We start from the raw sequence: 26,457 nt of genomic DNA on the forward strand, positions 1-26,457 counted from the left end.
GGGGAAGAAGGGGTATGCTGTAGCTCACCTTGGGGGCAAGAACACTGATAGAGGAGGCACCAGGGAAATTTTTACTTTTTAATTTAAATTTTTTAATTTATTTTTTTATCTTTTATTTTTATTCTTATTTTTTATTATTTATTTTATTTTATTTTATTTTTTTTCTGTTGTGGTTCTCTTTTGCTTTGTTGTTGTTTCATTTTTATTGTTAATTTTTCTAATATATTTTTTTATCTTCCTAATTTTATTTTTTATTCTTTGTTATTGTTCTGCTTTTTTTTTTTTTTTTTTGCCATACCCTGTGGCTTGCAGGGTCTTGGTTCACAGGCCAGGGGTTGGGCCTGAGCTCCTGTGGTGGGAGTGCCAAGCCCAAGCTGGACTAACAGAGAACCTCACACCCTGGGGAATATTAATTGGCGTGAGCTCTCCTGGAGGTCCTCATCTCAGCACCAAGACCCGACTCCACCCGACTGCCTGCAAACTCCAGTGCTGGATGCCTCAGGCCAAACAACCAGCAAGAAAGGAACACAGGCCCACCCACCAAAAAAAAATGAGATGACAAAAAATATGTTACAGACGAAAGAGCAAGGTAAAAAACTATAAGACCAAATAAATGAAGAGGAAATAGGCAACCTACCTGGAAAAGAATTCAGAGTAATTATAATAAAGATGATCCAAAATCTCAGAAATAGAGTGGAAGCATGGATCAAGAAAATACAAGAAATGTCTAACAAGGACCTAGAAGAACTAAAGAGCAAACAGTGATGAAAAACACAATTGAAATGAAAAATACACTAGAAGGAAGCAATACCAGAATAACTGAGACACAAGAACGAATAAGTGAGCTGGAAGATAGAATGGTGGAAATAACTACAGAGGAGCAGAATAAAGACAAAAACATGAAAGGAAATGAGGACAGTCTCAGAGACCTCTGGGACAACATTAAGTGCACCAACATTCGAATTATAGGTGTCCCAGAAGAAGAAGAGAAAAAGAAAGGGACTGAGAAAATATTTGAAGAGATTATAGTCAAGAACTTCCCTAACATGGGAAAGGAAGTAGCCACCCAAGCCCAGGAAGCACAGAGAGTACCATACAGTATAAACCCAAGGAGAAACATGCTGAGACACATATTAATCAAACTAACAAAAATTAAAGGCAGAGGAAATAATATTAAAAGCGACAAGGGAAAAACAAAGAATAACATACAAAGGAATCCCCATAAGTTTATCAGCTGATTTTTCAGCAGAAACTCTGTGGCCAGAAGGGAGTGGCAGGATATATTTAAAGGAATAAAAGGGGAAAACCTACAACCAAGATTACTCTACCCAACAAGGATCTCATTCAGATTCGACAGAGAAATCAAAAGCTTTACAGCCAAGCAAAAGCTAAGACGATTCAGCACCACCAAACCAGCTTTGCAATAAATACCAAAGGAATTTCCCTAGGTGGGAAACACAAGAGAAAGAAAAGACCTACAAAAACAAACTCAAAACAATAAAGAAAATGGTAATAGGAACATACTTATCGATAATTACCTTAAATGTAAATGGATTAAGTGCTCCAACCAGAAGACACAGACCTGCTGAATGGATAAAAAAACAAGACCCATATATTTGCTGTCAACAAGAGACCCACTTCAGACCTAGGGACACATACAGACTGAAAGTGAGGGAATGGAAAAAGATATTCCATGTAAATGCAAATCAAAAGAAAGCTGGAGTAGCAATACTCATATCAGATAAACTAGACCTTAAAATAAAGACTGTTACAAGAGACAAGGAAGGACCCTACATAATGACCAAGGGATCAATCCAAGAAGAACTGTAAATATTTATACACCCAACATAACAGAACCTCAATACATAAGGCAAATGCTAACAACCATAAAATGGGAAATCAACAGTAACACAATAATACTGGGGGACTTTAACACCCCACTTACACCAATAGAAAGGTCATCCAGACAGAAAATAAACAAGGAAATACAAGGTTTAAATGACACATAGAGCAGATAGACTTAATTGATACTTACAGGACATTCCACCCCAATGTGGCAGAATACACTTCCTTATCAAGTGCACACACAACATTCTCCAGGATAGATCACATCTTGGGTCAACAAATCAAACCTCAGTAAATTAAAGAAAATTGAAATCATATCAAGCATCTTTTCTGACCACAACACTATGAGATTAGAAATCAATTACAGGAAAAAAAAAAACTGAAAAATACAAACACATGGAGGCTAAACAATATGCTACTAAATAATCAAGAGATCACTGAAGAAATCAAAGAGGAAATCAAAAAATACCTAGAAACAAATGACAACAAAAACAGGACGACCCAAAACTTATGCGTTGCAGCAAAAGCAGTCCTAAGAGGGAAGTTTATAGCAATTCAATGTCACCTCAAGAAACAAGAAAAATCTCAAATAAACAACCTAACTTTACATCTAAAGCAACTAGAGATAGAAGAAGAACAAGCAAAACCCAAAGTTAGTAGAAGGAAAGAAATCACAAAAATCACAGCAAAAATAAATGAAATAGAAAAGAATAAAACAATAGCAAAAATCAACGAAACTAAAAGCTGGTTCTTTGAGAAGATAAAGAAAATTGATAAACCTTTAGCCAGAGTCATCAAGAAAAAAAGGAGAGGTCTCAAATCAATGAAATTAGAAATGAAAAAGAAGAAATTACAATGGACACCACAGAAATACAAAGGATCATAAGAGACTACTACAAGAAACTATATGCCAATAAAATGATCAACCTGGTAGAAATGGACAAATTCTTAGAAAGGTATAACCTTCCAAGACTGAACCAGGAAGAAATAGAAAATATGAACAGACCAATGACAAGTAATGAAATTGAAACTTCAATTAAAGATCTTCCAACAAACAAAAGTCCAGGACCAGATGGCTTCACAGGTGAATTCTATCAAACATGTAGAGAAGAGCTAACACCTATCCTTCTCAAACTCTTCCAAAAAATTGCAGATGAAGGAACACTCCCAAGCTCATTCTATGAAGCCACCATCACCCTTTTACCAAAACCAGACAAAGATATCACAAGAAAAGAAAATTACAGACCAATATCACTGATGAACATAGACTCAAAAATCCTCAACAAAATGCTAGCAAACTGAATCCAACAACACATTAAAACGATCATACACCCTGATCAAGTGGGATTTATACCAGGGATGCAAGGATTCTTCAATATACGCAAATCAATCAATGTGATACACCATACTAACAAATTAAAGAATAAAAACCATATGATCGTCTCAATAGATGCAGAAAAAGCTTTTGACAAAATTCAACACTGATTTATGGTAAAAACTCTCCAGAAAGTGGGCATAGAGGGAACCTACCTCAACATAATAAAGGCCATATATGACAAACCCACAGTAAACATCATTCTCAATGGTGAAAAAGTGAAACCATTTCCTCTAAGATCAGGAACAAGACAAGGATGTCCTCTCTGCCCACTATTACTCAACATAGTTCTGGAAGTCCTAGCCATGGCAATCAGAGAAGAAAAAGAAATAAAAGGAATCCAAATTGGAAAAGAAGAAGTGAAACAGTCACTGTATGCAGATGACATGATACTGTACATAGAAAATTCTAAGGATGCCACCAGAAAACTACTAGATCTAATCAAGGAATTTGGTAAAGTTGCAGGATACAAAATTAATACACAGAAATCTTTGCATTCCTATACACTAACAACAGAAGACCAGAAAGAGAAATTAGGGGAACAATCCCATTTACCATTGCAACAAAAAGACTAAAATACCTAAGAATAAACCTACCTAAGGAGTAAAAGACCTGTAGTCAGTAAACTATAAAACACTGATGAAAGAAATCAAAAATGACACAGATTGAGAGATATACCATGTTCTTGGATTGGAAGAATCCACATTGTGAAAATGACTATACTACCCAAAGCACTCTACAGATTCAATGCAATCCCTATCAAATTACCAATGGTATTTTTCACAGAATTAGAACAAAAATGTTTACAATTTATATGGAAACACAAAAGACTCCGAATAACAAAAAAGATCTCGAGAAAGAAAAACTGAGCTGGAGGAATCAGACTCCCTGACTTCAGACTATACTACAAAGCTACAGTAATCAAGACAATATGGTACTAGCACAAAAACAGAAATATAGATCAATGGAACAGGATAGGAAGCCCAGAGATAAACCCATGCACCTATGGTCACCTAATCTATGACAAAGATTAGGTGACAAGTCTATGACAAAGGAGTCAAGAATATACAATGGAGAAAAGACAGTCTCTTCAATAAATAGTGCTGGAAAAACTGGACAGCTATATGTAAACAAATGAAATTAGAACAAACCCGAACACCATACACAAAAATAAACTCAAAATGGATTAAAGACCTAAACGTAAGACCAGACACTATGAAACTCTTAGAGGAAAACATAGGCAAAACACACTTTGACATAGATCACAGCAAGATCTTTTTTGATCCACCTCCAAGAGCAATTAAAATAAAAACAAAAATAAACCAATGGGACCTAATTAATTTAAAACTTTTGCACAGCAAAGAAAACCGTAAACAAGATGAAAAGACAACACTCAGGATGGGAGAAAATATTTGCAAACGAAGAAGCTGGCAAAGGATTAATCTCCAAAATATACAGACAGCTCATGCAGCTCAATATCAAAAAAACAAACAACCCAATCAAAATATGGGTGAAAGACCTAAATAGACATTTCTCCAAAGAAGACACACAGATGGCTAAAAAACACATGAAAAGATTCTCAACATCGCTAATTATTAGAGAAATGCAGATGAAAACTACAATGAGGTATCACCTCACACCAGTCAGAATGGCCATCATCAAAAAATCTACAAACAATAAATGCTGGAGAGAGTGTGGAGAAAAGGGAACCCTTTTGTACTTTTGGTGGGAGTGTAAATTGATACAGCCACTATGGAGAACAGTATGGAGGTTCCTTAAAAAACTAAAAATAGAACTACCATATGACCCAGGAATCCCACTCCTGGGCATACATCTGGAGAAAACCATAATTCAAAAATACACATGCCGGGCTTCCCTGGTGGCACAGTGGTTGAGAATCTGCCTGCCAATGCAGGGGACACGGGTTCGAGCCTTGGTCTGGGAAGATCCCACATGCCGTGGAGCAACTAGGCCCATAAGCCACAATTAATGAGCCTGCGCATCTGGAGCCTGTGCTCCACAACAAGAGAGGCCGCGATAATGAGAGGCCTGCGCACCGCGATGAAGAGTGGCCCCCACTTGCCGCAACTAGAGAAAGCCCTCGCACAGAAACAAAGACCCAACACAGCCATAAATAAATAAATAAATAAACCCAAAGTTAAAAAAAAAAATACACATGCCCCCCAGTATTCATTGCAGCACTATTTACAATAGCCAGGACATGGAACCAACCTAAATGTCCATCGACAGAGGAAAGGATAAAGAAGATGTGGTACATATACACAATGGAATATTACTCAGCCATAGAAAGGAATGAAATTGGGTCATTTGTAGAGATGTGGATAGACCTAGGGTCTGTCATATAGAGTGAAGTAAGTCAGAAAGAGAGAAACAAATATCATTTGTTAATGCATATATGTGGAATCTAAAAAAATGGTACAGATGAACTTATTTTCAGGGCAGGAATAGAGATGCAGACTTAGAGAATGGAGTTTTGGATGTGGGGGGGTAAGGGAGGGTGGGTTGAATTGGGAGATTGGGATTGACATATATACACTACCATGTGTAAAACAGATAGTTAGTGGGAACCTGCTGTATAGTGCAGGGAGCTCAACTGGGTGTTCTTTGGTGACCTAGGTGGGTGGGATGGGGGGGGCTGGGAGGGAGGTCCAAGAGAGAGGGGATATATGTATACATATACCTGATTCACTTCATTGTACAGCAGAAACTAACACAGCATGGTAAAGCAACTATACCCTCTCCAAAAAATCCAAAAAACAAAAACACCAACTGCCACTTCTGAAGAGCTGGGAGAAAAACAGGGTGTCAGGAGCAAAAGCAAGGTACTGCACATGCCCCCTGCACTCAATACCACCAGAGGGGTGGGCAAACCACCTAAGCCGTACCTCCATACTGACTCCTGGACCACCCCTACCCTCACCCCATATAGGGAACCAGCTTTCTCCCCATTGGAGAATGAGCAAGAGAACCTGTTACTTTTTTATGGCCAAGTAATATTCCATTGTTTTATACTTACATCTATATCTATATATCACATCTTTTTAAACCAATCATCTGTTGATGGGCACTTGGGTTGTTTCCATGTCTTGACTATTGTAAATAGTGCTGCTATGAACATTGGTATGCATATATCTTTTCAAATTACAGTTTTCATCTTTTCTGAAGATGCCCAGGAGTGGGATTACTGGATCATATGGTAGCTCTATTTTTAGGTTTTTTTAAGGACTCTCCATATTATTTTCCATAGTGGCTACACCAGTTTACATTCCCACCAACAGTGTAGGAGGGTTCCCCTTTCTCCACATCCTCTCCAGCATTTATTATTTGTAGAATTTTTGATGATAGCCATTCTGACTGGTGTGAAGTGATACCTCATTGTGGTTTTGATTTGTCTTTCTCTAATAATTAGCAATGTTGAGCACTTTTTCATGTGCCTGTTGGCCATCTGTATGTCTTCTTTGGAGAAATGTCTATTTAGGTCTTCTGCCAATTTTTTGATTGGGTTGTTTTTTGATATTGAGCTGTATGAGCTGTTTGTATATTTTGGAAGTTAAGCCTTTGTTGGTTGTTTCCTTTGCAAATATTTTCTGCCATTCTGTAGGTTATCTTTTCATTTTGTTTATGGTTTCCTTTGTTGTGCAAAAGCTTATATTTTACTGGCTCACATTTATTTATTTTTGCTTTTATTTCTTGTGCCTTCAGAGACTGATCTAAGAAAATACTGCTGTGATTTATGTCTGAGAATGTTTTGCCTATGTTCTTTTCTAGGAGTTTTATGGTGTTGTGTCTTGTACTTAGGTCTTTAAACCATTTTGAGTTTATTTTTGTATATGGTGTTGATGGAGTGTCCTAATTTCATTAATTTAAATATAGCTGCCCAGCTTTCCCAACACCACTTGCTGTAGAGATTGTCTTTTCTCCATTGTATTTTCTTGCCTACTTTGTCATAGATTCACTGATACCACTTATATATGGAATCTAAAAATTAATACAAATAACCTATATACAAAACAGAAACAGACTCATAGACATAGAAAACAAACTTACGGTTACCAAAGGGGTGAGGAAGGGAGGAGAGATACATTAGGAGCATGGGATTAACAGATACAAACTGTTATACATAAAATTAGATAAGCAACAAAGACTCACTGTATAGCATAGGGAACTATATTTAATATCTTGATAACCTATAATGGAAAATAATCTGAAAATATATATGTATATATATAACTGAGTCACTTTGCTGTATACCTGAAACTAACATAATATTGTAAATCAACTATATCTCAATAAAACAGTTCTAGTTTCTCTAATATTTCTCATGTAACAGTTTCTGTTATGAGGAATAAAATTGGCCTTTATTCCTGATGCAGCCTGTTTGTACAGTTGCACTTCAGTGACTTTGCACATGCCATTCTTCTGCCTGCATTACCCTTCATCCCTTCCTCCATGTACTGAATTACTCATTCTTTAAGGCCCAATTTAAACCCTGTCTTCTTCCAGCCAAAATTTTAACTCTGTCCTCTGTGCTTCATAGATGCTTTACTATGTTTAACTCACTGCTTACTACAGTGATTTTTATACTGTTTTCTAAGTTTCTTACATATCTGTGTGTTCTGTGATAGATGGAACCTTAACTGACTTGTCCACAGTGCCTGGTACATGAGGGACATGCATGAATAAGTGAATGAGTGAATGAATGAATATATTTTCTAGCATATAATTTGGGTTCTGGTATATAGTAGCTGCTCAAGAAGTATTTGTTGAAGAATAAATGAATTTATGGATGAACAAATTAATATACTTTGCTTCAATGATCTTTGAATTCTCTTAAAATATTGAACCTAGAAACAAACATAAAACTCCAGCTTGATACAACCAGCTCAGGGTGTAGAGAATTGGTTACTCCCCTCATTCTTGAAACTAACTTCTTTTTATTTCAGATTTACGTTCACATTAATGGAGAGGAGAGAAACTAAACTAGGACTCATGCAATTGTATTTTCTCTCTGTACTCAATGTGACATTCTTCATCAGCCATCCCTGCCTTTCTCCGTTCTCTTACCCTGAACCTAACTGAAGAAGTCCCCAGCAGTTTCTACAGTCTGCAGTTTATACTGAGCCTTTGCCTTCTGGCATTACTCTTAGCTGAGATATTTTTAGATTTGTTTTTCACTTTTGTGCTTCCTTCTTTCATGCTTATCATCTATGTAAAACATGCTTGCCTCTTTGCCTTTATTATAACTGATCTGCTTATAGTGTGGTAACTTCATTTTCAAGATTTTAACATTCATGAAACAACTTTCCTTAACATAAATAAGTTAATTATCTGTAAGATTTAAAGAAAAGTGATTATTTAGAAATCCTGTTATGTTTTAAAGTGATATAAGCTTCCTTAAAAACAAAAGCTATGATTTAGTGCAGTCCACAGTATAGACTTACGTGCAGTTTGCCCAGAACTACTTAGAATGTTATTTCCTTCCAATTATTAAAATACAAATGCCTTCAATACCTTCCTTATGTTATCTATCTAAGAAAATGCTTATGGATACAGTTGGCAGTAACTGAATGGATCAAGATACAGGAGAAACAGAAATATGGACTATAGGTTTGTGTGTGGAAGTGATGGAAAAAGGCAAAGTGAAGTGACACCAGCTATTGTTATAAGTGTCATGAGTTGTCTATCCTGTCTTTAATTGGAAAATGGCATGAAAAGAAGTTAGTAGGGCTAAGGGAAAACAGGAAATTGTTCAGATTTCTTATATATGTATATAGACAGAATGGGAAAAAACAAAGCAGGAAGTACTTCAGAAGTATGAACAAATAGTTATTGTATTACTTCATTGAGAAATTGTATACTCTCCACAACCCAATAACCAGAGAGTAGTTAAAGGGAAAAAATTACAACTAGGAAGAGAAAACCATCATGAGCCAGATTCTAGCCATGACACAGCCTTCAACTACTTAACATATGAATTTAGAAAATTACTCAACCACTAAAAAATAGAAATTGTCAAGAAAAATCCCCAAAATATCTAAAAGTAAATGAGAGATCTGCAGACATCAGGATTTCATTCAGAAACTATTTCTTTTAAATATAAAACTCTATGCACTTTTGGGAAAATGGTCTGTCCATGTTTCTATGATCAATGAGATAAATATGTTAGGGGAATTTGTACATCCACTTTGTGGACTTGGTCTCACCCTTCCAAAAGTCAAGCTGGAGAAGACCAGTTCTCTATAAATTAGAAAATCTGTCCATTGATAACTGAGAATTCACTGTTCTCTTTGCCTTCTCATAACCCTGATTTATTAGCAGTAGAAAAAGCTCTGGACTAGAAGCCAGATGATTTGCATAGATGATTTCCAGGACTTGTCATAAGGTTCTAGTAAGATAAGGTATGACAAAGCACTTTATAGAATCTAAAATGCTATTCAGTAATTTCAAGTGGTATGAACATCAATACTACAATGATTATGTGAAATGCATGTAACTAATAGTAAGTTTACAGATTTCCAAAATTATTGATCATTAGACATGATTGGAAACTAGTCCAATAAATGTCACCTTAAATTTTTCTACAACTGTGATTAACATACTACTGACCATTTAACTAACTTTTAAAGCAACTTGGTGGTTTGAGCCTATTCAGTCAATGAAGAGACAACTTGCTTGGTATATGTGGGGAAACCAATTTTTCAGGAATGCATTCTTGCTAAGGTTAGAGGGAAACTTGTAATTACTAAACAAGGGTGGACTCTGCATTTAAGTCACTAATTTTTGCTCAGTAAGTTTGGGAGAAGATCAGAGATGTTTGGAATTTTAATATTATCCAGAAGAGTGATCGTAAAACCCAGTTGCAAAAAAAATCTGTTGAGTTTTCTGAACTGCTGGAAAGTTTAAGTAATAGAAGCTGTAATTCTTAAACCCACTTGACTTGTTACTGACAGAACTGGTCTATTACCATAAATGCAAGATTACAGTAAGTACATTTTTCCATTAGGTGTCTAGTTTACTCTGTTTGGCCTTGTTTATTAAATTCTTAAGTGACTTTCTTCTGACATTGCCCTCTGTGCTTCCTCTGCTCCACATCGACTCGTTCTCTTAGACTGAGGTATAAGTTTATATACTTTGTTTCTTTTTAAGATTAATAATTTTAAAATGTATACATAAGACAAATATATGTGAAGTTTGTATTGAACATTCAATGGGAATTTCCTTATTTTAACTCTTAAAATTCACAACTAATTAAATATAATGTTCACAGGAAATAAAGGATATTTTCCTAAAGCAAACTTCTTTCATGCATAAAAATTGGGAGTATTGAAAATGACCAAATGAAATCAATCTTCTATTTAAAGCTCCTTGTTTAGGAGGGTGATGGGCTGTTAGAAACTCTGATGCTATAGTGGAAAGAGTTCCTATCTCAATCTTAATTCTTAGGATTAAAGGAACTAATACATGAAACTGTTTGGAATAGTGTCTGATACACGGCAAGTGCTCAATAAATGTTTGCTATTTTCTTTGGATTATTACTTTAAATAAACTCAGGGGTATTCAGTGAAGAAATATGTTGTCTGCCTAACAGTAGAAGTCATTCTTCTTTCTTCATTGGAATTTAATTTCCCCTTTATTTGTCTCTATCTTATTCTTCTTGCTCTCTCTGCCTATCTTTACTGGTTTTTATTGTTGAAAAGCTAGAGGTGTGCTTTGGTGACCTCAAAATGACTGCTTGATTCCCTTAGCCAGCATTTTGTCTCCCTGTTTAGCAGCCTAAACAAAACAGTGTGTTGTGCTTTTGCTAATACCATTTTCCTCTTCTCTCTAACGATCCAAATTCTATCCATCCTTCAGACTCCAATTCTTGCTCTTTTCCTACATCAGTCCAGAGCACATTAAGATTCATTGAACGTATCCAATGTTCATAGTCTCTACCATACATTTATTGTTTCCTATATGTGTGTTTTATGTACTTTTGTATTGTCTCTTAAGTGTCATTTTAGGTTTCTCAGCAGCTTAGATTTCACTCAGGCAATATTCCCATCTCTTCGCATATGGTCGTACACATGGTAGAGTCTCCTAAGGAAATACTTGATGAGTAGAATCACCTTATCTCATTCAAATGGTTGTTTTGATATTACGTGGTTGTAACCTTATGATACCAGAGGAAAAAACGTTCTCTACTCTTATTTAATAATTCATTCTACCATCCAAATTATACTCTATTTGTCAGGAAGTTTCTCCTAGAAATGATCCTAATTCACTCCTTTTGCAGTTGATGTTATCATCTGGATGAAATGAAAGGAGGAAATGTGATAATGAGCATAGTTAATTATTTTGATTTTAAAAAACAATTATTTCTTTCCTTAAGTTCTTCTTTTTAAAATTTTCATTGGAATATAGTTGATTTACAATGTTGTGTTAGTTTCTGCTGTACAGCAAAGTGAATCAGTTATACATATACATATATCCACTCTTTTTTAGATTCTTTTCCCATATAGGTCTAGACAATGGAATATTACTCTGCCATAAAAAAGAATGAAATAATGCCATTTGCAGCAACATGGATGGACCTGGAGCTCTTTTTTACAGGAATTTATATTTTTTGTTAAAGGAGTTTTAAGTCTTTGAAGTCTGTGATTGAAAAAGCTGTATCCTATTCTTTCTAATTTTTATTCCCTTGGTAGAATAATTCAAAATGAGACCTGCATAACATCTGCATCAGAATCACCTGATTTGTTTAAACTGAAGAGTGCCCTATTCCAGAGCTGCTGAACCAGGAGGTCTTGTTGTGAAGCTGGGAGTCTGCATTTAGCATGCTGCCAGGTAATTCTTAGGTATTTGGGAGCTGAGAATTATCTTTTTTTGGTTTTTAATATGCAATAAAGTGAATCTCTCTTTTGCTTTCCTTGTTAAACTTTGCATTATGTAATTTTCAAGCTATTTAGTTAAGGTATTGTTTGGCTCAATAAGACAACTTTTTTTGAGAGTTGGAACCCTCTCTCTCCACCCTCTCTGTGTACACAGACACACAATCTTACCTTGTCATAACCCCCTAATAGTACCATAGTCCTAAGCTCTAATGAAACCCATTTTACATTATACAGTTATTACAAGTTTGTCTATATCTGCTACCCTCCACTTCCACCAGACTGTAAGTTTCTCAAGAATGAGTGTGCATAGCACATAATAGGTTTGTTATATAATAAATGTTTGCTGTTATGAATATCAAATAAATTTTATATTGCTATTTAACTGCTTCATGTCTATTAAATATATATTCTCAACATGGGAAAACACCTAAGCATAGATTTACTCATACTTCTGTGGTATCCTTTACACTTCTGGGTACACAGTAGGAGATGAATGTGAGTAAATCACTTCTGTATTCAATAAGAATTCACAGTTTTTGTTAATGATTTAATGTAAAACTGAGCAAATATTTAATTTATATATTAAAGCAAAACAGGAAGAAAAATAAAACAAGTCTTCACTCAGTCTTATTTCTGAAAGAATGGCTCAGCAGGGCTGAGCAAGGTTTTGTTTACCAACTTGGTTTCCATAGCTGGGTGAGCTTATGTACTGACCAACAATCTTTCATAACCAGCTGAAACATTGTCTCCTGATGTGTTCTTATTTGTGGCCAGAACATGAAGTTGGCAAAATTATCCAAACTATTACATGCTAAGCCACTCTAGATACAGCCAAGAATTTCGGTTTTACAAACAGAAATGTGTAACTAGTAAATCTAAGTGGAAATTTTCTTACTTTTAGGGAAATGATTTTTTTTTCTCTGATTAAAAACATGTTTAGATAGATATTACTTTGGATATCTAAATCACTATAAAACACTGTTCCTGTTTCTGTTTCATCTATAAGAGCATCCAAGAGACAAATATCTCCTTATCTCCAGTTCTGTCTGAGAATAAGTAACTAGTGCAATGTGTTCAAGAGTGTATAAAAATCAATGAAAAGAAATAAATCTTAGATTGAGAACAAAGTTTTAGAGATGTTGTACTTAGGCTTGTGAATTAACAAACTATCCTATTCTTACAGAGTTAAGCCTGAGTGATCACCCTCGGACCAGCTAAATAATGGGAACCCCAAGGGATGTTCTGTTTGCACCCCACTTTCTCTATATCTAGGTCCTGTCTTATTGTCATACTCAGTTCATAAAACTATCTCCTAGCAACTTCATGGCACCCCTCATACTTCAAGGGAAGAAGGGAACTAATATTTTGAGATACTGCTATGTGCTTAGTACTTTAAAAATATTATCTCATTTAATCCTTACAATTCTTGAGGCAGATTTTATAATCCTCAGTTGACATATGGGAAAATTTAGACTCAAAATGTCACACAGATTACAACTCAGTTAACTAGTACTTAATACCAAGATTTTAATTTTCAAGTTTGGTATGCTCATTACTGTCCCAGAATCGACTACCACATAGTAAGTGGTCAGTGAATTTTTGCCGAATGAATGAATGAATTCTGTGGATGACTAATGAATATCACCTTGAATCTCTCAAAACTTCTTTCTTCTTTCCTCCCTTCTTCCCTCCCACTCCCACTCCCTCTCTCTCGCTCTCTTTCTTTCTTCCTCTCTCTATTTTTCCCGTGGTGAACATTTATTTAAATGGATTTAGGGGTCACCTGACCCATCCTCTTCCATGAGTAGAAGTCACCTCCAAAATATGTTCTCGACACAAAGTCCTCCAGCTCTTGTTGGCCTTTTTCTGGAAAAGAAAGATCATTAATTTGTGAGGCAGTCTGTTTCATTCTTGTGTGGTCCTTATTAGAAAGACTTTCTTTGTACTGAGATAAAATCTGTTTCTAAGTGGAAGGATAGTATGGTATTATGGGAAAAGCATAGGTCTCGGGTCAGAAAATTGGAATTTGGACCCTAACATTTTCACTTTAGGCAAACCCCAACTTCTCTGAACCTGTTTCCTCACCTATAAAATGGTGGTAACAGGTAGTGCCTGCATTGCCTAACTCTCAGGGTCATTATGAGAACCACATTCTGTGGTTCACAGGACATGGGACAGTTCTTTGCAAAGAATGAATGAATCCCAATAAAAAGTTAGTTTTTCCTATTTCACCCTCGGGACTTCATAGAATAATTCTATTCACTGTTAAAGAAAACAATGCCATGTTTCATTACATCTTCCTTTCTTTAAACTAAAGAGCTCCATTTCCTTACACATTTTAAAAGATATAAAATGAATGGGTTTTATATAAAAAACCCTTCTGGTTACCTCCTGCTGAATCCTTACTAATATGTCAAATGCTTCCTTGAAGTGTGCCCCAGAACTGGACCCCACACTGCAGAATCATTCTTACCAGCATAGAATGCAGTGTCGTAACAGTCCTTGGCTTGGATATGCTGCTTTGATAATGCAACCTCAAATTACACAAGTATTTTCACCCATTACATTTCTCAGCTAAGCTATGATCAGTTTGTGTTTGACTAAGAGTCAAGTCCTCTTTATATTAGCTGCTGTCAAGTTAGGTCTTCCAGGTCTTGTATTCATGTGGTTGTGTTTTTTAACCTAAATGTAGACTGCTACATTTATTTATTTTTATTTAATTCATCATGGTTTCAGCCCATCATCACAGCCATTATAACTTTTTTGACTTCTTATTTTTACCTACCAATGTATAGCCACATCTACAAGTTTTATGACATCTGAAAGATGATAAGCAAGTCCTTTCTGGCATTAGCTACATTACTGGGGAAAATGTTGAAGAAGGTAAGCTTGGAAAGAACCTTGTGAGTGTCTTTTCTTCACGTTAAAGATTTCCCTCTAATCTTAGTTACTGAACAGTTTATTGCAGTTATTTGTGATAGAACTGCTTCTCCCTCGTAGACTGTGAGACCACACCTTGGTCTTCTTAGTACACCTAAGGCTTAACATAGTACCTGGCAAATAGAAGCCGCTTTAAGAGTTTATAATTGGAGAATTAATGAGTGAATGAATTAATATATTAAGCAATATGCTTTGGGTAAGTTTATCCAACTAGATATCTACCCGTCTAACATAGCCAACATCCAACTTACATTGTCCTTTTTTTATTCATAAAAGTACTAAGAGAGAGTTTGTCAGATATACCCTAAATCAGTAGAAGTCTTTCCTTGATCTACTGATTTAAAAACCCTGTTTTAGAAGGAAACTTGATCTGCTGATAAGAAGATTTTGGTGAACTCATCCATACTTATTTATAGTTAACACCCATTTCTTCTTAAGTATTCACATAGCTTCTGTTCAATTGCCTCCTCCAGAATTTTTCTTCATTATCTCCTTACCTAATTACCATGTGTACATCCCTGTGGGATGTACATCTGTGCAAGTACTTTCTCCTCCATCACCTTCCTCTCCCTTCCCTGCTCCCTATTTTTGCTCCTTTTTCTGCTCAATCTTTTCAAGTTACACAGTTTTTCTTAAATGCATTATTGAGAATAGACTCCTCTTTATCTTCAGTTCTCCTGTTTTTATCCCTCTCCTTTCATATTGGATTCTTCCCTTCTTTAGACTGAAGTTGAATAAAAGTAAATTTATAAGTGTGTTAAATAAAATACTGTGTCTCAAGATTGCATTTCTTAAAACAAATCCAAAAGAAATTTTATCTCTACCTAAACAAAACTAAAATCCCTGCAACCAATACAAGCACATTTAAAAAAAATCTGTTGACAGATGAGTGGGTCAGTGGTCCTCAGATGGAGAGCCTTTTCCTTCTAGAGGAATTACTGCAACTTGGGTGATCAACAAAGATCCAAATAGAAACCATCTGATGTTGTGTGGTGTTTTATAAGGCTAGTTCTATTTCCCCAGAACACTAAGAATATTCGATTAAGTCATTGTGAATTCTGTCTTACTTACCATCATCATTTAGCTCTTGAGTCACAGTTTAGATTTTGTCATAACGGCAGATTTGGCTTAGGTTGGTTTTCTGGGAGTAGAGTTAAATGAAGCTGTTGATGAGCATTTATGTTTAGCTTGAGGAAATAGCATCTTTTGTGCTGAAAGCATATACACAATCCTCTGCTATTTCTTGTATTTTGATAACAAGTAAAATTTTTCTGGAATGGAAAATATATGTCATTCTCTTAAAGATTTATTGTAATTTTAATCTGAAAGTAATTAGTAGCAGCATTTCCTTATATATATTCATACATTTTACCAATAATTTTTACTGCCAGGTCCAGGGGTACCATTTGGATCCACATGCCAGCTTTTCCAAAAGTTTATCCATGATGATAATATCTTTTATATTTGGGTTATTTTGAATGTTGCTTTTTATTTTTTACTTAAGAAATGTATGAATTTACACTTAGAATATTGGTTTACCCCATTTGGTAGTTTTCATATGACAAGATATAATCTCAGAGCTTTCAATCAGTAGAAAAAATACACGAGTCAGGAAGTCCAGAAAATAATGTAAAGGAAGTCGTAAAATGCAGTCCCATAAGTACTGTCTCAATCAGGAACTAAATTAACATGTGATGTAAGGACTGTGTGGACTTCTAGGGGCACACTGAGGATCTTAGTTAGTACTGACGTGACTACACCTCATGTTAAATACTGTACTTCCTCTAGGCTACCACTGAAGCGTTATTAAATTCATTTATTTATCTATTTTTCTTATTAAACTGTGTGCTCCTTGAGTGCAGGGTCTGTGAAAAGTATTTAGAAGCAGAGTAACTAAAAGTCTAGTTTGAAAACTCCCTCTGACAAACTATGTAATCTAGAAAAATTAATCTTTTGATATCAGTGTAATAAGCTATAGAAGAGGAATAGCACTGTCCTTTTTGTAGTTTTGTAGTTATCATAAAGATAAAATGAAATACTATAGATAAAAGTAAAGTAATTTGAAATGTAAAGAATTTATGCAAAAGGAGGAACCATGAATGAAAACACTTAATATTTGCCTATAAACAAGATTAAAAGGTAAATGGCAAATGGGGCAAAAATATTGGCAATACACAGGCCAGATGAAACACTGTTAATTAAATGAAATACATAAATTGCATTAAATACATAAATGCAAAAATACTATAAATATGGGAAATATTTAAAGTATCATTTACAATAGTACCAACAAATATGAAATGCCTACATAAAAATACAACAAATATATGCTGAAAACTACAAAACACTAATGAAATAGCTAATAAAAAGAAGACCTACATAAATGGAGAGATATACTATGCTCACAGACTGGGAGAAAATTTATTACAATGAACTTTCTCCCCAGATTGAGTTATAGATTCAGTACAATTCCAAATAAAATCTCAGCCTTCTCTTTTTGTAGAAATATACAAGTTGATTCAAAAATTTATATGAAAAAATAAAAACACTGAAATAGTCAAAACAATTTTGAAAAAGAAGGTTGAAGAATTCCTACTACTTGATTTTAAGACTTATTATAAATTGAGAGTAATCAAAGCAATATGGTATTGGGAAAAGTATAAATCCAGAGATAAATGGAGGAATTGAGTCAAGATATAGATCTACATGTGTATAGTCAACTGATTTGTTTGTCTGTTTGTTTTTTTTACAAAGGTGAGGTGCTAGGGCAATTCAATGGAGAGAAGGCAGTCGTTTTAAACAGATGGTTCTGAAACAATGATTCATTTCTTACACCATAAGCATAAAGTGAACTGAAAAGGGATTATAGATCTGAGTATGAAACCTAAAGCCATAAAACTTCTGGAAAAAAAATAGAAGAAAATCCTTGCAACGTTAGGATAGGCAAGTATTTCTTAGATAAGACCCAAAAAGTATGTGTCATAAAAGAAACAATTGATAAGTTTGACTTCATGAAAATTAAAGATGTGTTCTTTGAAGAGCTGCTGCTGAGAGAATGAAAAACCAAGTCACAAACTGGGAAAAAAATTGCAAAACACATATCTGATAAAGAGCTGGCATCTAGAATATGTAAAGACACACATAACTCAATAATAAGAAAACAAACAGGTTCATTTTTAAAATAAACAAAAGATCTAAACACTTTACAAAAGTAGATGTAGGAATGGCAAATAAACACTGGAAAAAGTTCATCATTATTCTTAGAGAAATTCAAATTAAAACCACAGTGACAAAGGTATAACAATTGTAAATATTTATGCACCCAACATAGGAGCACCTCAATACATAAGGCAAATACTAACAGCCATAAATGGGGAAATCGACAGCAACACAACCATAGTAGGGGACGTTAACACCCCACGTTCACCAATGGATAGATCATCCAAAATGAAAATAAATAAGGAAACACAAGCTTTAAATGATACATTAAACAAGATGGACTTAATTGATATTTATAGGACATTCCACCCAAAAACAACAGAATACACATTTTTCTCAAGTGCTCATGGAACATTCTCCGAGATAGATCATATCTTGGGTCACAAATCAAGCCTTGGTAAATTTAAGAAAATTGAAATCATATCAAGTATCTTTTCCGACCACAATGCTATAAGACTAGATATCAATTACAGGAAAAGATCTGTAAAAAATACAAACACATGGAGGCTACACAATATGCTACTTAATAACGAAGTGATCACTGAAGAAATCAAAGGGGAAATCAAAAAATACCTAGAAATAAATGACAATGGAGACACGATGACACAAAACCTATGGGACGCAGCAAAAGCAATGCTAAGAGGGAAGTTTATAGCAATGCAAGCCTACCTCAAGAAACAGGAAACATCTCGAATAAACAACGTAACCTTGCACCTGAAGCAATTAGAGAAAGAAGAACAAAAAAACCCCAAAGCCAGCAGAAGGAAAGAAATCATAAAGATCAGATCAGAAATAAATGAAAAAGAAATGAAGGAAACAATAGCAAAAATCAATGAAACTAAAAGCTGGTTCTTTGAGAAGATAAACAAAATTGATAAATCATTAGCCAGACTCATCAAGAGAAAAAAGGAGAAGACTCAAATCAATAGAATTAGAAATGAAAAAGGAGAAGTAACCACTGACACTGCAGAAATACAAACGATCATGAGAGATTACTACAAGCAACTCTATGCCAATAAAATGGACAACCTGGAAGAAATGGACAGATTCTTAGAAATGCACAACCTGCTGAGACTGAACCAGGAAGAAATAGAAAATATGAACAGACCAATCACAAGCACTGAAATTGAAACTGTGATTAAAAATCTTCCAACAAACAAAAGTCCAGGACCAGATGGCTTCAAAGGTGAATTCTATCAAACATTTGGAGAAGAGGTAACACCTATCCTTCTCAAACTCTTCCAAAATATAGCAGAGGGAGGAACACTCCCAAACTCATTCTACGAGGCCACCATCACCCTGATACCAAAACCAGACAAAGATGTCACAAAGAAAGAAAACTACAGGCCAATATCACTGATGAACATAGATGCAAAAATCCTCAACAAAATACTAGCAAACAGAATCCAACAGCACATTAAAAGGATCATACACCATGATCAATTGGGGTTTATCCCAGGAATGCAAGGATTCTTCAATATACGGAAATCAATCGACATGATACACCATATTAACAAATTGAAGGAGAAAAACCATATGATCATCTCAATAGATGCAGAGAAAGCTTTCGACAAAATTCAACACCCATTTATGATAAAAGCCCTGCAGAAAGTAGGCATAGAGGGAACTTTCCTCAACATAATAAAGGCCATATATGACAAACCCACAGCCAACATTGTCCTCAATGGTGAAAAACTGAAACCATTTCCACTAAGATCAGGAACAAGACAAGGTTGCCCACTCTCACCACTCTTATTCAACATAGTTTTGGAAATGTTAGCCACAGCAATCAGAGAAGAAAAAGAAATAAAAGGAATCCAAATCAGAAAAGAAGAAGTAAAGCTGTCACTGTTTGCAGATGACATGATACTATACATAGAGAATCCTAAAGATGCTACCAGAAAACTACTAGAGCTAATCAATGAATTTGGTAAAGTAGCAGGATACAAAATTAATGCACAGAAATCTCTTGCATTTCTATACACTAATGACGAAAAATCTGAAATTGAAATTAAGAAAACACTCCCGTCTACCATTGCAACAAAAAGAATAAAATATCTAGGAATAAACCTACCTAAGGAGACAAAAGACCTGTATGCAGAAAATTATAAGACACTGATGAAAGAAATTAAAGATGATACAAATAGATGGAGAGATATACCATGTCCTTGGATTGGAAGAATCAACATTGTGAAAATGACTCTACTACCCAAAGCAATATACAGATTCAATGCAATCCCTATCAAACTACCACTGGCATTTTTCACAGAACTAGAACAAAAAATTTCACAATTTGTATGGAAACACAAAAGACCCCGAATAGCCAAAGCAATCTTGAGAACGAAAAATGGAGCTGGAGGAATCAGGCTCCCTGACTTCCGACTATATTAGAAAGCTACAGTAATCAAGACAGTTTGGTAGTGGCAGAAAAACAGAAATATAGATCAATGGAACAGGATAGAAAGCCCAGAGATAAACCCACGCACATATGGTCACCTTATCTTTGATAAAGGAGGCAAGCATATACAGTGGAGAAATGACAGCATCTTCAATAAGTGGTGCTGGGAAAATTGGACAGATACATGTAAAAGTATGAAATTAGAACACTCCCTGACACTATACACAAAAATAAACTCAAAATGGATTAAAGACCTAAGTGTAAGGCCAGACACTTATCAAACTCTTAGAGGAAAACGTAGGCAGAACACTCTATGACATAAATCACAGTAAGATTCTTTTTGACCCAGCTCCTAGAGAAATGGAAATAAAAACACAAATAAACAAATGGGACCTAATGTAACTTAAAAGCTTTGCACAGCAAAGGAAACCATAAACAAGACCAAAAGACAACCATCAGAATGGGAGAAAATATTTGCAAATGAAGCAACTGATGAAGGATTGATCTCCAAGATTTACAAGCAGCTCATGCAGCTCAATAACAGAAAAATGAACAACCCAATCCAATTTGGGCAGAAGACCTAGACAGACATTTCTCCAAAGAAGATATACAGATTGCCAACAGACACATGAAAGAATGCTCAACATCATTAATCATTAGAGAAATGCAAATCAAAACTACAATGAGATATCATCTCACACCGGTCAGAATGGCCATCATCAAAATATCTAGAAACAATAAATGCTGGAGAGGGTGTGGAGGAAAGGGAACCCTCTTGCATTGTTGGTGGGAGTGTAAATTGATACAGCCACTATGGAGAACAGTATGGAGCTCCCTTAAAAAACTACAAATAGAACTACCATATGACCCAGCAATCCCACTACTGGGCATATACCTTAGAAAACCATAGTTCAAAAAGAGTTATGTACCAAAATGTTCATTGCAGCTCTATTTACAATAGCCAGGACCTGGAAGCAACCTAAGTGTCCATCAACAGTTGAATAGATAAAGAAAATGTGGCACATATATACAATGGAATATTACTCAGCCATAAAAAGAAATGAAATGGAGGTATTTGTAATGAGGTGGATGGAGTTAGAGTCTGTCATACAGAGTAAAGTAAGTCAGAAAGAGAAAAACAAATACAGTATGCTAACACATAGATATGGAATCTAAGGAAAAAAAAAAAAGACCATGAAGAACCTAGTGGCAAGATGGAAATAAAGACACAGACCTACTAGAGAATGGACTTGAGGATATGGGGAGGGAGAGGGGTGAGATGTGACAGGGTGAGAGACTGTCATGGACATATGTACACTACCAAATGTAAAATAGCTAGCTCGTGGGAAGCAGCCGCATAGCACAGGGAGATCAGCTCGGTGCTTTGTGACCACCTAGAGGGGTGGGATGGGGAGGGTGGGAGGGAGGGAGATGCAAGAGGGAAGAGATATGGGAACATATGTATATGTATAACTGATTCACTTTGTTATAAAGCAGAAACTAACACACCCTTGTAAAGCAATTATACTTCAATAAAGATGTTTAAAAAACAAAAAACAAAAAACAAAACCCACAGTGACATATCACCACACACTTATTCGAATAGCTAAAGTGGGGGAAAAAAAAGAAGAAAGGAAAAAGAAAACAAACCTGACAATATCAAGTACTGTCAAGGACATGGAGCCTCTGGAACTCTTTTTGTTTTTCCTTAACGTCTTTATTGGAGAATAATTGTTTACAATGGTGTGTTAGTTTCTGCTTTATAACAAAGTGAATCAGCTATACATATACATATATCACCATATCTCCCCCCTCTTTTTTCTCTCTCCCACCCTCCCTATCCCAGCCCTCTAGATGATCACAAAGCACCCAACTGATCTCCATGTGCTATGCGGCTGCTTCCTACTAGCTAACTATTTTACATTTGGTAGTATGTATAAGTCCATACCACTCTCTTACTTCGTCCCAGCTTACCCTGCTACCTCCCTGTGTCCTCAAGTCCATTCTCTGTGTATGCGTCTTTATTGCTATTCTGCCCCTAGGTTCTTCAGAACCACTTTTTTTAAAATTTAGATTCCATATATATGTGTTAGCATATCGTATTTATTTTTCTCTTTCTGACTTACTTCACTCTGTATTACAGACTCTAGGTCCATCCACCTCACTACAAATAACTCAATTTTGTTTCTTTTTATGGCTGAGTAATATTCCATTGTATATATGTGCCACATTTTCTTTATCTATTCAACTGTTGATGGACACTTAGGTTGCTTCCAGGTCCTGGCTATTGTAAATAGAGCTGCAATGAACATTGTGGTACATGACTCTTTTTGAATTATGGTTTTCTCAGGGTATATGTCCAGTAGTGGGATTGCTGGGTCGTATGGTAGTTCTATTTTTAGTTTTTTAAGGAACCTCCATACTGTTCTCCATAGTGGCTGCATCAATTTACACTCCCACCAACAGTGCAAGAAGGTTCCCTTTTCTCCACACCCTCTCCAGAATTTATTGTTTATAGAGTTTTTGATGATGGCCATTCTGACCAGTGTGAGGTGATACCACATTGTAGTTTTGATTTGCATTTTTCTAATGATTAGGGATGTTGAACATCCTTTCATGCGTTTGTTGGCAATCTGTATATCTTCTTTGGAGTAATGTTTATTTAGGTCTTCTGCCCATGAGCAGAAGCTCATGAGCTGCTTGTAAATTTTGGAGATTAATCCTTTGTCAGTTGCTTCATTTGCTCCCATTCTGAGGGTTGTTTTTTCATCTTTTTTATGGTTTCCTTTGCTGTGCAAAAGCTTTTAAATTTCATTAGGTCCCCTTTGTTTATTTTTTTTTTAATTTCCATTTCTATAGGAGGTGGTTCAAAAAGGATCTAGCTGTGATTTATGTGAAAGAATGTTGTGCCTATGTTTTCCTCTAAGAGTTTTAGAGTGTCTGGCCTTACATTTAGGTCTTTAATCCATTTTGAGTTTATTTTTGTGTATCATGTTAGGGAGTGTTCTAATTTCATTCTTTTATATGTAGCTGTCCAGTTTTCCCAGCATCACTTATTGAAGAGGCTGTCGTTTCTCCATTTTATATTTCTACCTCCTTTATCAAAAACAATGTGACCATAAGTGTGTGGGTTTATCTCTGGGCTTTCTATCCTGTTCCATTGATCTATATTTCTGGTTTTGTTCAGGTACCATACTGTCTTGATTACTGTAGCTTTGTAGTATAGTCTGAAGTCCAGGAGGCTGATTCCTCCAGCATTTTTCTTTCTCAAGATTGCTTTGGCTATTCCGGGTCTTTTGTGTTTCCATACAAATTGTGAATTCTTTTGTTCTAGGTCTGTGAAAAATGCCAGTGGTAGTTTGATAGGGACTGCATTGAATCTGTAGATTGCTTTGGGTAGTATAGACATTTTCACAATATTGATTCTTCCAATTCAAGAACATGGTATATCTCTACATCTGTTTGTATCGTGTTATTTTCTTTCATCAGTGTCTTATAGTTTTCTGCATACAGATCTTTTGTCTCCTTAGGTAGGTTTATTCCTGGGTATTTTATTCTTTTTGTTGCAATGGTAAATGGGCGTGTTTCCTTAAATTCTCTTTCAGATTTTTCATCATTAGCATAGGAATGCAAGAGATTTCTTTGCATTAATTTTTTATCCTGCTACTTTACCAATTTCATTGATTAGCTCTAGTAGCTTTCTGGTAGCATCTTTCAGATTCTCTGTTTGGCATCATGGCATCTGCAAACAGTGACAGTTTTGCTTCTTCTTTTCCGATTTGGATTCCTTTTATTTCTTTTTCTTCTCTGCTCTGGCTAAAACTTCCAAAACTATGTTGAATAGGAGTGGTGAGAGTGGACAACTTGTTTTCTTCCTGATCTTAGTGGAAATGGTTTCAGTTTTTCACCATTGAGAATGATGTTGGCTGTGGGTTTGTCATATATGGCCTTTATTTTTTTGAGGTAAGTTCCCTCTATGCCTACTTTCTGGACAGTTTTTATCATAAATGGGTTTGAATTTTGTCAAAAGTTTTTTCTGCATCTATTGAGATGATCATATGGTCTCTCTCCCTCAATTTGTTAATATGGTTTATCACATTGATTGATTTGCGTATATTGAAGAATCCTTATATTCCTAGGATAAACCCCACTTGATCATGTTATATGATCCTTTTAATGTGCTGTTGGATTCCGTTTGCTAGTATTTTGTTGAGCATTTTTGCATCTACATTCATCAGTGATATTGGCCTGTAGTTTTCTTTCTTTGTGACATCTTTGTCTGGTTTTGGTATCAGGGTGATGATGGCCTCATAGAATGAGTTTGGGAGTGTTCCTGCCTCTGCTATATTTTGGAAGAGTTTGAGATGGATAGTTGTTAGCTCTTCTCTAAATGTTTGACAGAATTCACCTGTGAAGCCATCTGGTCTTGGGCTTTTGTTTGTTGAAAGATTTTTAATCACAGTCTCAATTTCAGAGCTTGTGATTAGTCTGTTTATATTTTCTATTTCTTCCTGGTTCAGTTTTGGAAGGTTGTGCTTTTCTAAGAATTTGTCCATTTCTTCCAGGTTGTCCATATTATTGGCATATAGTTGCTTGTAGTAATGATTCATGATCCTTTGTATTTCTTCAGTGTCAGTTGTTACTTCTTTTTCATTTCTAATTTGCTGATTTGAGTCTTTTCCCTTTTTTCCTTGATGTGTCTGGCTAATGGTTTATCAATTTTGTTTATCTTCTCAAAGAACAAGCTTTCAGTATTATTGATCTTTGCTATCGTCTCCTTCATTTCTTTTTCATTTATTTCTGATCTGATCTGTATGATTTCTTTCCTTCTGCTAACTTTGGGGTTTCTTTGTTCTTTTTTCTCTAATTGCTTTAGGTGCAAGGTTAGGTTGTTTATTTGAGATGTTTCTTGTTTCTTGAGGTAGGATTGTTTTGCTATTAACTTCCCTCTTAGCACTGCTTTTGCTGCATCCCATAGGTTTTGGGTCATCGTGTTTTCATTGTCATTTCTTTCTAGGTATTTTTTGATTTCATCTTTGATTTCTTCAGTGATCTCTTGGTTATTTAGTAGTGTATTGCTTAGCCTCCATGTGTTTGTATTTTTTACAGATTTTTTCTGTAATTGATATCTAGTGTCATAGAGTTGTGGTCGGAAAAGATACTTGATACAATTTCAATTTTCTTAAATTTACCAAGGTTTGATTTGTGACCCAAGAGCACTTGAGAAGAAAGTGTACTCTGTTGTTTTTGGATAGAATGTCCTATAAATATCAATTAAGTCCATCTTGTTCAATGTATCATTTAAAGCTTGTGTTTCCTTATTTATTTTCATTTTGGACGATCTGTCCATTGGTTAAAGTGGGGTGTTAAAGTCCCCTACTATGATTGTGTTACTGTCCATTTCCCCTTTTATGGCTGTTAGTATTTGCCTTATGTATTGAGGTGCTCCTATGTTGGGTGCATAAATATTTACAATTGTTATATCTTCTTCTCGGGTTGATCACTTGATCATTATGTAGTGTCCTTCTTTGTCTCTTGTAATAGTCTTTATTTTAAAGTCTATTTTGTCTGATATGAGAATTGCTACTGCAGCTTTCTTTTGATTTCCATTTGCATGGAATATCTTTTTCCATCCCCTCACTTTCAGCCTGTGTGTGTGCCCCTAGGTCTTAAGTGAGTCTCATGTAGATAGCATATATACAGGTCTTGTTTGTGTATCCATTCAGCCAGTCTATGTCTTTGGTGGGAGCATTTAATCCACTTACATTTAAGGTAATTATCAATGT

At 35.4% G+C, this 26,457-nt stretch overlaps 1 long non-coding RNA gene across 1 annotated transcript in view; it reads right to left on the reverse strand.

Moving 5' to 3' along the window:
- Nucleotides 1-261: 261 nt before the first annotated feature.
- Nucleotides 262-26,457, reverse strand: part of LOC309636715 — a 62,620-nt gene continuing 36,424 nt past the window's right edge. The window contains exon 2 of the long non-coding RNA XR_014250169.1: nucleotides 262-16,195. This is a non-coding gene — a long non-coding RNA (uncharacterized lncRNA). The remainder of the gene's footprint in view (nucleotides 16,196-26,457) is intronic.

The sequence above is a fragment of the Balaenoptera physalus genome (assembly GCF_965194825.1).
Source record: "Balaenoptera physalus genome assembly, chromosome: 10".
In the NCBI taxonomy this organism is placed as follows: Eukaryota; Metazoa; Chordata; class Mammalia; order Artiodactyla; family Balaenopteridae; genus Balaenoptera; species Balaenoptera physalus.